General features: G+C 42.5%; 1 long non-coding RNA gene across 1 annotated transcript; it reads right to left on the reverse strand.

Moving 5' to 3' along the window:
- Positions 1-3,389: 3,389 nt before the first annotated feature.
- Positions 3,390-6,745, reverse strand: LOC130522491 (uncharacterized). Its single transcript, XR_008949639.1, has 2 exons — positions 5,739-6,745; positions 3,390-4,690 (listed from the first exon to the last, which is right to left on the reverse strand). It is a non-coding gene; the product is annotated as an uncharacterized LOC130522491 (long non-coding RNA).
- Between the last annotated feature and the right edge of the window lie 465 nt (positions 6,746-7,210).

A 7,210-nucleotide genomic window follows, 5' to 3' on the forward strand; every position in this document is an offset into this window, starting at 1 on the left:
ACACCCACACACATAAACAAGCTGAGGCAAGCTGAGACATGGCTGGGCACCGAGACCTGAGGCGAAGGAGACGCCACCTTTGGAGGCCCACCAGGCCGAGGGAGGTCACGGTCCGTGACCACAGGTGGTGCCGCCACAAAGACCACCCCGACCCGGACAGACCGGAGGCTCCACACCAAAGCACAGAGCCCCCTAACCACCCAGTCCAGGGTCGACAATGGGACAGCACCTCCAGCGGTAGACCGGAAACATCTCCCAGCCTGGCAGGCCCCCATGAGGCAACACCATGAGGAGACACTGGAGCTAAAAACTGAAGGACTGAAACAGTAAATGGGATAAAAGGTATAAAAGCTAAAAGCTGAGGAACTAAGAATTGGAGTAGTAAAACAGTACTAAGACTACAACAGTAAATGGGATAAAAGGTGTAAAGACTAAAAACTGAGAATAAGAACTGAGGGAGTAAAACAGTACTAAGACTAAAACAGTAAATGAGATGAAAGGTATAAAGACTAAAAACTGAGAGACTAAGAACTGAGGGAGTAAAACAGTAAAAGTGTCAAGTAAAATAAGGATAAGACATAAAATAAATTGAAAATAATCAGAAAATCAATTAAAGGCTTGATTAAAAAGGTGTGTCTTGAGCCTCTTTTTAAAAATCTCAACAGTCTCTGCGGCCCTGAGGTTCTCCGGCAGGCTGTTCCACAATCAGGGACCATAATAACTGAAGGCCGCTTCCCCGTGCGTTTTAGAGCTTACATGTGGAATGGTTAAAAGGCCGGTGCCGGAGGACCTCAGAGTCCGCGAGGGTTGATAGAATAAAAGCAGATCAGATAAATAAGTCGGGCCAAGACAATTAAGACATTTAAAAACTAAGAACCTTAAAATCGATCCTGAAACGCACGGGTAGCCAATGCAGCGATTCTAAAACCGGTGTGATGTGCTCCCACCCTCTGGTCCTCATCAGCACCTGTGCAGCTGAGTTTTGTAATAATTGTAGGTTAGAGATGCTCTTTGTTGGAAGACCAGAGAGCAGGGCATTACAATAATCTAGACCACAAGAGATAAAAGAATGCATCAGCACCTCCGTGCTGGCCTGAGAGAGAAACGGGCGGACTCTGGCTATATTCTTCAGGTGGTAAAAACCTACCTTGGTTATGTTTTTGATGTGTGGAATAAAACTAAGCTCAGAGTCAAAGATCACACCCAGATTTCTTACAGATTGAGATGGCTTAAAATCCTTCAATTTTGGAAAAAGTTTCTCTCTCTGACCTTCAGGACCAATAACTAAGGCTTCTGTTTTGTCCTGGTTGAGCTGTAGGAAGTTTTCTGCCATCCATGACTGGATATCTAGAATACAGGTAAAAAGGGCATCAACTGGCCCTGTGTCATCAGGAGCCACGGCGATGTACAGTTGCGTATCGTCAGCATAGCTGTGGAAGCCTCTGGTTTCATTACAGTTGGGAGGAGCATCGGTTTCTTTCAATAGCATGTTGAGTACAGTCACAAATGTTTATGTAGATTAACTTTGTCAACATTAGCTAGTAAGCTCATAACCCCAGGCCAGCTATGTCAATAAAAAAGGCCATTGTTTAACTGTGCCTACTATGACATCAGCAACAATTGGTTCTGTGCGTATGTGTGTGTGTGTGTGTGTGTGTTTGGGCGTGTATTAGGATGTTTCATTTCTTCTTTTTTTGCCCTGAGGCAGCGCTGTGCAGTGACTCGGCTCGTGCTGATTCAGGAACCTGCATGCGAACGGAGGCATCAGTCAAGCAGCACATCACGCTCCGACTCCTACAGACCACAGCTGTTAATGTTGTGTTTATCCAGCTGCTGGCTCAAGGCCTTGAACAGACCCCTGCTCCTGTCCTGGCTGTCAGGAGAGGTATATTAAAATAAAATAAAAACAAGAGAAGGCTGGGAACTCTATTCCTGCATTTCAAATCTGCAAAACCTCTAGTCCAGACATATAAGATAAACATTATCAAAAGGCACAATAAACTTTTTACATGTTTCTCGCATCCCTGCCAACAGGGAAAAGGGGTCAGCTCGGGATGCCATGGGAAAGCTGAGAAAACTGAGATGGGAATCTCCACTCACTGATGTTGATGGGAATTTATTATGGAACACTTCGCAGCAGAGGCATGTGGATAGGTGGTTTGCAGACTGGATTTGTTGAAAGCGTTGATGCTGATAAGGAGGCAAATATGTTGTAGGTTTAATGATAGTTTAACACAACTGTAATACCTAAATGTGATGGAAACCATTAATAGCAGGGACAACACTCCTCATCGTTTTTACTGGGTGGAAAACACACTTGAAGTCATATTTTTTTACTAACTAAATTTACAAACTGTTCCAACATTCTTGTCATCTTTCAAAATGGATTTCTGGTTAAACAAGCTTACATTAGGCATCGCTGGGACCAATGATACCCAGCTTTTAGTTATCAAATATTATAAAAGATATATACCATTAATATAGTTATGGATTTGATCAGTCAGTCTCAGATGTACTTGGAAGAAATTGCAAAGTGCAGAAACGACAGGTGTTGCGATACGCAGCCACTGGCAACAAACTGGTTCAGTTGTGAAAATGCTGCAGTTATCATTATTTTTCTTTTATAATGAACTTCCCACAAAAAAAAAAACAGATGGTTTATTTTATATACTTTATGTTGCCATGTATTTGATACCAAACAATCTTAAGAATGTTAACAGTCTCTCAGGCAACTGACATTTTGAAACCATCAGCCAGTTGGTGGTCAGAACTTTCAATGTGTCTTTTTCAGCTATTGTGAAAATCCATTTCCCTGCAGCCGGCATGCAGACACTCCAATTAGAGGCATACCTAAATAACATTTTGGACCCCCAAACACACTCATACAGTTCATACACGCTGAGAGAGGCAGCTCATCCCACTGCAGACCTCCACCCCCACACCCTGCTGACCCACACAAACATTCACAATGACATGATCTGGTGCCAGTGATCTGGTGCCAGTGATCTGGTGCCAGCCATGGCCACAGTATATAAACTGTCTACTGTAAATAATACATTGTAAGACTGAAGTTGCGGGCCGTATGAAATCTTACCGCGGGCCGTGATTGGCCCCCGGGCCGGACTTTGGACATGCCTGGTATATACAGTAACCTTTATTTTATTTGCATATTTATGTTGGGAAAGTGAGTCAAGTGGAAATTCAATGTCCGAGAAGTGCTGAGTTGTCACATTGAAAAAGAAAAACACAAACATCGCAGCCATCCTCCGGTTGTGTGAAGAGGATACAGTACATGCAATTTCGAGCATTATTTATAGGTGAGAGAAACAGTGTCCTGGACTACAGCAGCACTGGATTCAGTTTGACAGGTAGGAAAGTCTGGTCAGATGTGTGGATTTGTTTTTTTTTATTCAACAAGATTTCATTATTTTTAAAGAAAGACACTGAAAATATTTTGACAGTTGCAAGTAGACCACATGAAACATTGGCAACACCTTGTTTTTGCTATTATTACTAATGCTTGGTCCCTAGTTTTAAGACTTATTGCTGCTTGTGTTTCACCATGTCAGGGTTTCAACAAAATTAGTTTCAGTCTTGCATATTTCCATGGTATTTAATGAACAAAAGAAAAAACTGCCATGTATACAAGACATGCCAAAATCAGGACGCTAACAATAGCAGGATGTTCCATAAAGAAGAGAGAGAGAAAGAGACAGAGAAATAGAGATCCCAAGACAAAGTTAATGAAGAAATAAATTCTACAATATTTAGTTTTGTTGATAAAACCAGATCAGAACAATTGGCTGCTTGTCTGCAGAATCCCTGTAGAGTCCATTTCCTCAATTCTTTGTGATGCTACACAGATGCTTTTGTTTTTAGTTGCTAATGCAACTGAGCCCATGTAATGTGGTGGGTGAAGCACAAACGTGTTATCATGGTAACTAGGGCAACTAATCTCTTAAAGAAATATTCAAACAGTGTAAACATACTGTATTTGTCACAGACACAATCAACCAGTGGGCAGAGCACATTGCTTCATCTTTGGGCCTCCTTTGTCTTTGTCCCACCTGGGGAAGAGATTAGGAGGTTTGGTGAACAGTCTTCAAAGAAATGCCACAACAATCTCAGCTCTCAGCCATATTATCTACTGTGAGTTCCATATATGAAGAGGTTGAAACAACAATGTCAACATTCTCGCTCTGTTTCCTCTTATCCTGTTGTTTCACTGAATTTTGTAGATGTTGCGAGTGGAACCTGCAGTCTTTTCATCCAGGGTGCTGACAGACATGTGCCTGAAAATCATAACATCTACTAGGGCTTTACTGAAGGACAAAGACGTTGTTGACACCATCTGAGTGACGAGGACAAGGAAGGCAGACACAGTTATTGTCGTCAACAGAAAATCCACCTGATTCTCAGGGTCAGAACAATGCAAATACACTCAGAGAAGAAAATTCCAGAGGCTCATTTGGGTGCGGGGATTCAACAGCCAAATCATTTCAAGGCGAGGAAGCTGTTCGTTAAGCTCCGTGATGAACCTGTTCAGCAGGATGCTGTTGAAGAAGGACCCGCCACTGGGTTACAGTTCAGGAAAGAACATGCAGAATCCCCACGCAGTTGTTAGAAACTTGAGTAGCCTTGCCTAGAAACCCAAGGAACAGGGAGTTGCCGGCCTGGCTGCCTGGGTGCTCTGGAAAAGCAAAACAGATAATTCAGGCCAGGAGCCAAACAAAGCGGCTGACCCGACATGTGCGGTATCATTGCCTCGCATGTTTTCCTACAACAAGGTCAACTTTATGCAACTTACTGAAGTAGCACCAAATGCAAAAATCAATTCTAGCTGGAAATAAATGTGAAAAAGGGATGGCGGGGGGAGAAGATGTTGAAAAGAGGTGTCGTCAGTGCTGTCAGCATTAAAGAGGATAGACAGAAAGCACAAACGTGACAAAAAAAACACAAACATCTCTCTTCTACGACCTTTCTCTTCCTTTTCTCTTCCCACAACAGGAGCATTAGAATCAATTAGGAATGGGGCCGGACCAAGAAATTTTTTTTTGTAAAAACAAAACAGTACGAGCTTGAATCAAGAAAAAGAATGAAGTGCGGTTGTCTGAATTTCCTTGGATAAATTAAACCCAGCGTGTCCACACTCTGCATGTTCAGGGTTCCTCTTCCACTCCAAACACTTGGGAAGCTTTACTGGTGCCAGCCGCAACAACTAACCTCTCGCCCTCAACAATCTGCCAGGACACTCCCTGCTTGATTAGATTTCCTGCTGCGGGTCAAAAGGATAGAAGTAAGGGGAAAAATGCAGAGGTAGAGGGGAGAGAAGGGAAAAATGGGAGAGGGAGCCTGGATGGAAAGATTACCAGCACACAGGCCGCCGTTGCCCTCTCTGCTCACCATAAAAAATGTGGTCAGATCAAAGCTCTCCACATTCTTGCAAGATTGGATAGGAAGACACTAGTCAGGCAGATCGGAAAAGTACAGACACACGATCCCCACTTTGACTCATGAAAAATTTTGTTAGACATTAAAATAATCAAATAATACACATAAACAGCATTTTATCCTCTCCTGGCAGTTGGACAACAGCTAAAAGGGTCTAAAGTCAACCTGCTATTGATAAAGAGCAAAGAAAAGATGGGTGAGTAGCTGCAGCATCAAATGTCTAGAGATAATTGGTTTTCGGCCCTAACGGTTTCATACAATAAGCTTTCGGTAGGCATTTACGGTACCTTTAAATCATCTGCCATCAAGTTTCAGCTGTCTCTTGTGAGCAAATCCTCTTCTTTCTTCTTCTCTTTCTGTGCCACAACAGAACTAAAATCATGGTAATTACTTAATGCAGGACTCACAAGAGAACGTTACATCTGCAGATGTATTCCATCATGTTTAGGCACTACTGCTAATAGCAGAAATGTAGGGTAAATGTACAATGTTACTGATATTTGTGTCTGTAATCAGATGAGCACACCTTTCTCGAATCCAATACCTCCTGAATATTTGCACGCACAATCATTGATGAACAACAGTGGCATGTTTTCGTTCTACTGGCTATTTCGAGTGCCTGATAATCAGCAGCACGAGTTCCTGAACAAAAATAAACTGTTGATTTAGCATAAAACCACTTCAAATCAAGAGGTTGAGCCTCTGATGCAAGCACAAAGAGCCCATTTCCACAAGACACATTCATTTTTAAGTGTTAAGATGATCTACCAGTCACTAGATCCATTAATACATAATGGTCCTATTAAAGTCAGCATCCAGTTGAGATCATGAGAGGCATTCGTGTCACTCGCAGTTTTCATCTGGCACATTTCTGCTAACCATACTGCATAAAACTTGCTTGGTTTAGTGACAAAAACAAAAAAAAATCTTAAATCTGGATAAAACATGCAGCTAAAAATGACTATTTGGGCTATGACTATGTCAATTTTGGGGGTTAAATTAGGTGTTGACGCCAAATGAGGCAGTAATGGCTGAGCAATTAACAGTAATCTGGGAAAGCAGATTCGATTGACTGGGGGGATCTCGGGATGTGCAAAGACCGATGGTTCAGCAAGCAGGTCCTGCTTATGATTCTGGTCCTGGTCTCAGGCTCTGTTGTTTGGGGGTCAGGCTCTGGTTTTTGTAAAGCAACATCCAGCATGAATAAAGAAACATGGATCTATCTATCTGTACGCAATCGGGGAAAGGGTCAGAATCAGATGTGTAAAATGGATTTGGCGTTCTAAATAGCAAACAGGATCTAGTGTGTGCCCCCCCCCCCCCCCCCCCACCCCTCCATTTCTCGGCACTAAGCAATGATGTTGATAAAGAGTGACTATAAACACAGACACAATAAAATCCTAAATCAGCCTTTCAAATGCATCGACCTAAATCGAAGATTGAAAACCTAAATGGGGCCCAATTAATCCACTCCTGGAACAGCTCCTGAGACTTGTTATAATGGTGGCACGCTCTGTGATCATAGATATCAAATGGAAAGATAGGAGACTTCGTCCTGGGTCCTGCATTTCACTTTTCAACGGTGCGTCCATGTTATAGATTTCAACACCAGTTTTAGGCTGGAGTTATCTTAATCGCACCCGCTTGTGTCAAAACCAATCAAACAGGATGTTTTGTTTTCTGATAATTGCTATGCTATCCTGGCACACTGACCAGTGCCCACAGGGGATGACCTACTTCTCTAAAAGAGCACACTATT

Source organism: Takifugu flavidus, chromosome 3 (genome assembly GCF_003711565.1).
Source record: "Takifugu flavidus isolate HTHZ2018 chromosome 3, ASM371156v2, whole genome shotgun sequence".
Lineage (NCBI taxonomy): Eukaryota > Metazoa > Chordata > Actinopteri > Tetraodontiformes > Tetraodontidae > Takifugu > Takifugu flavidus.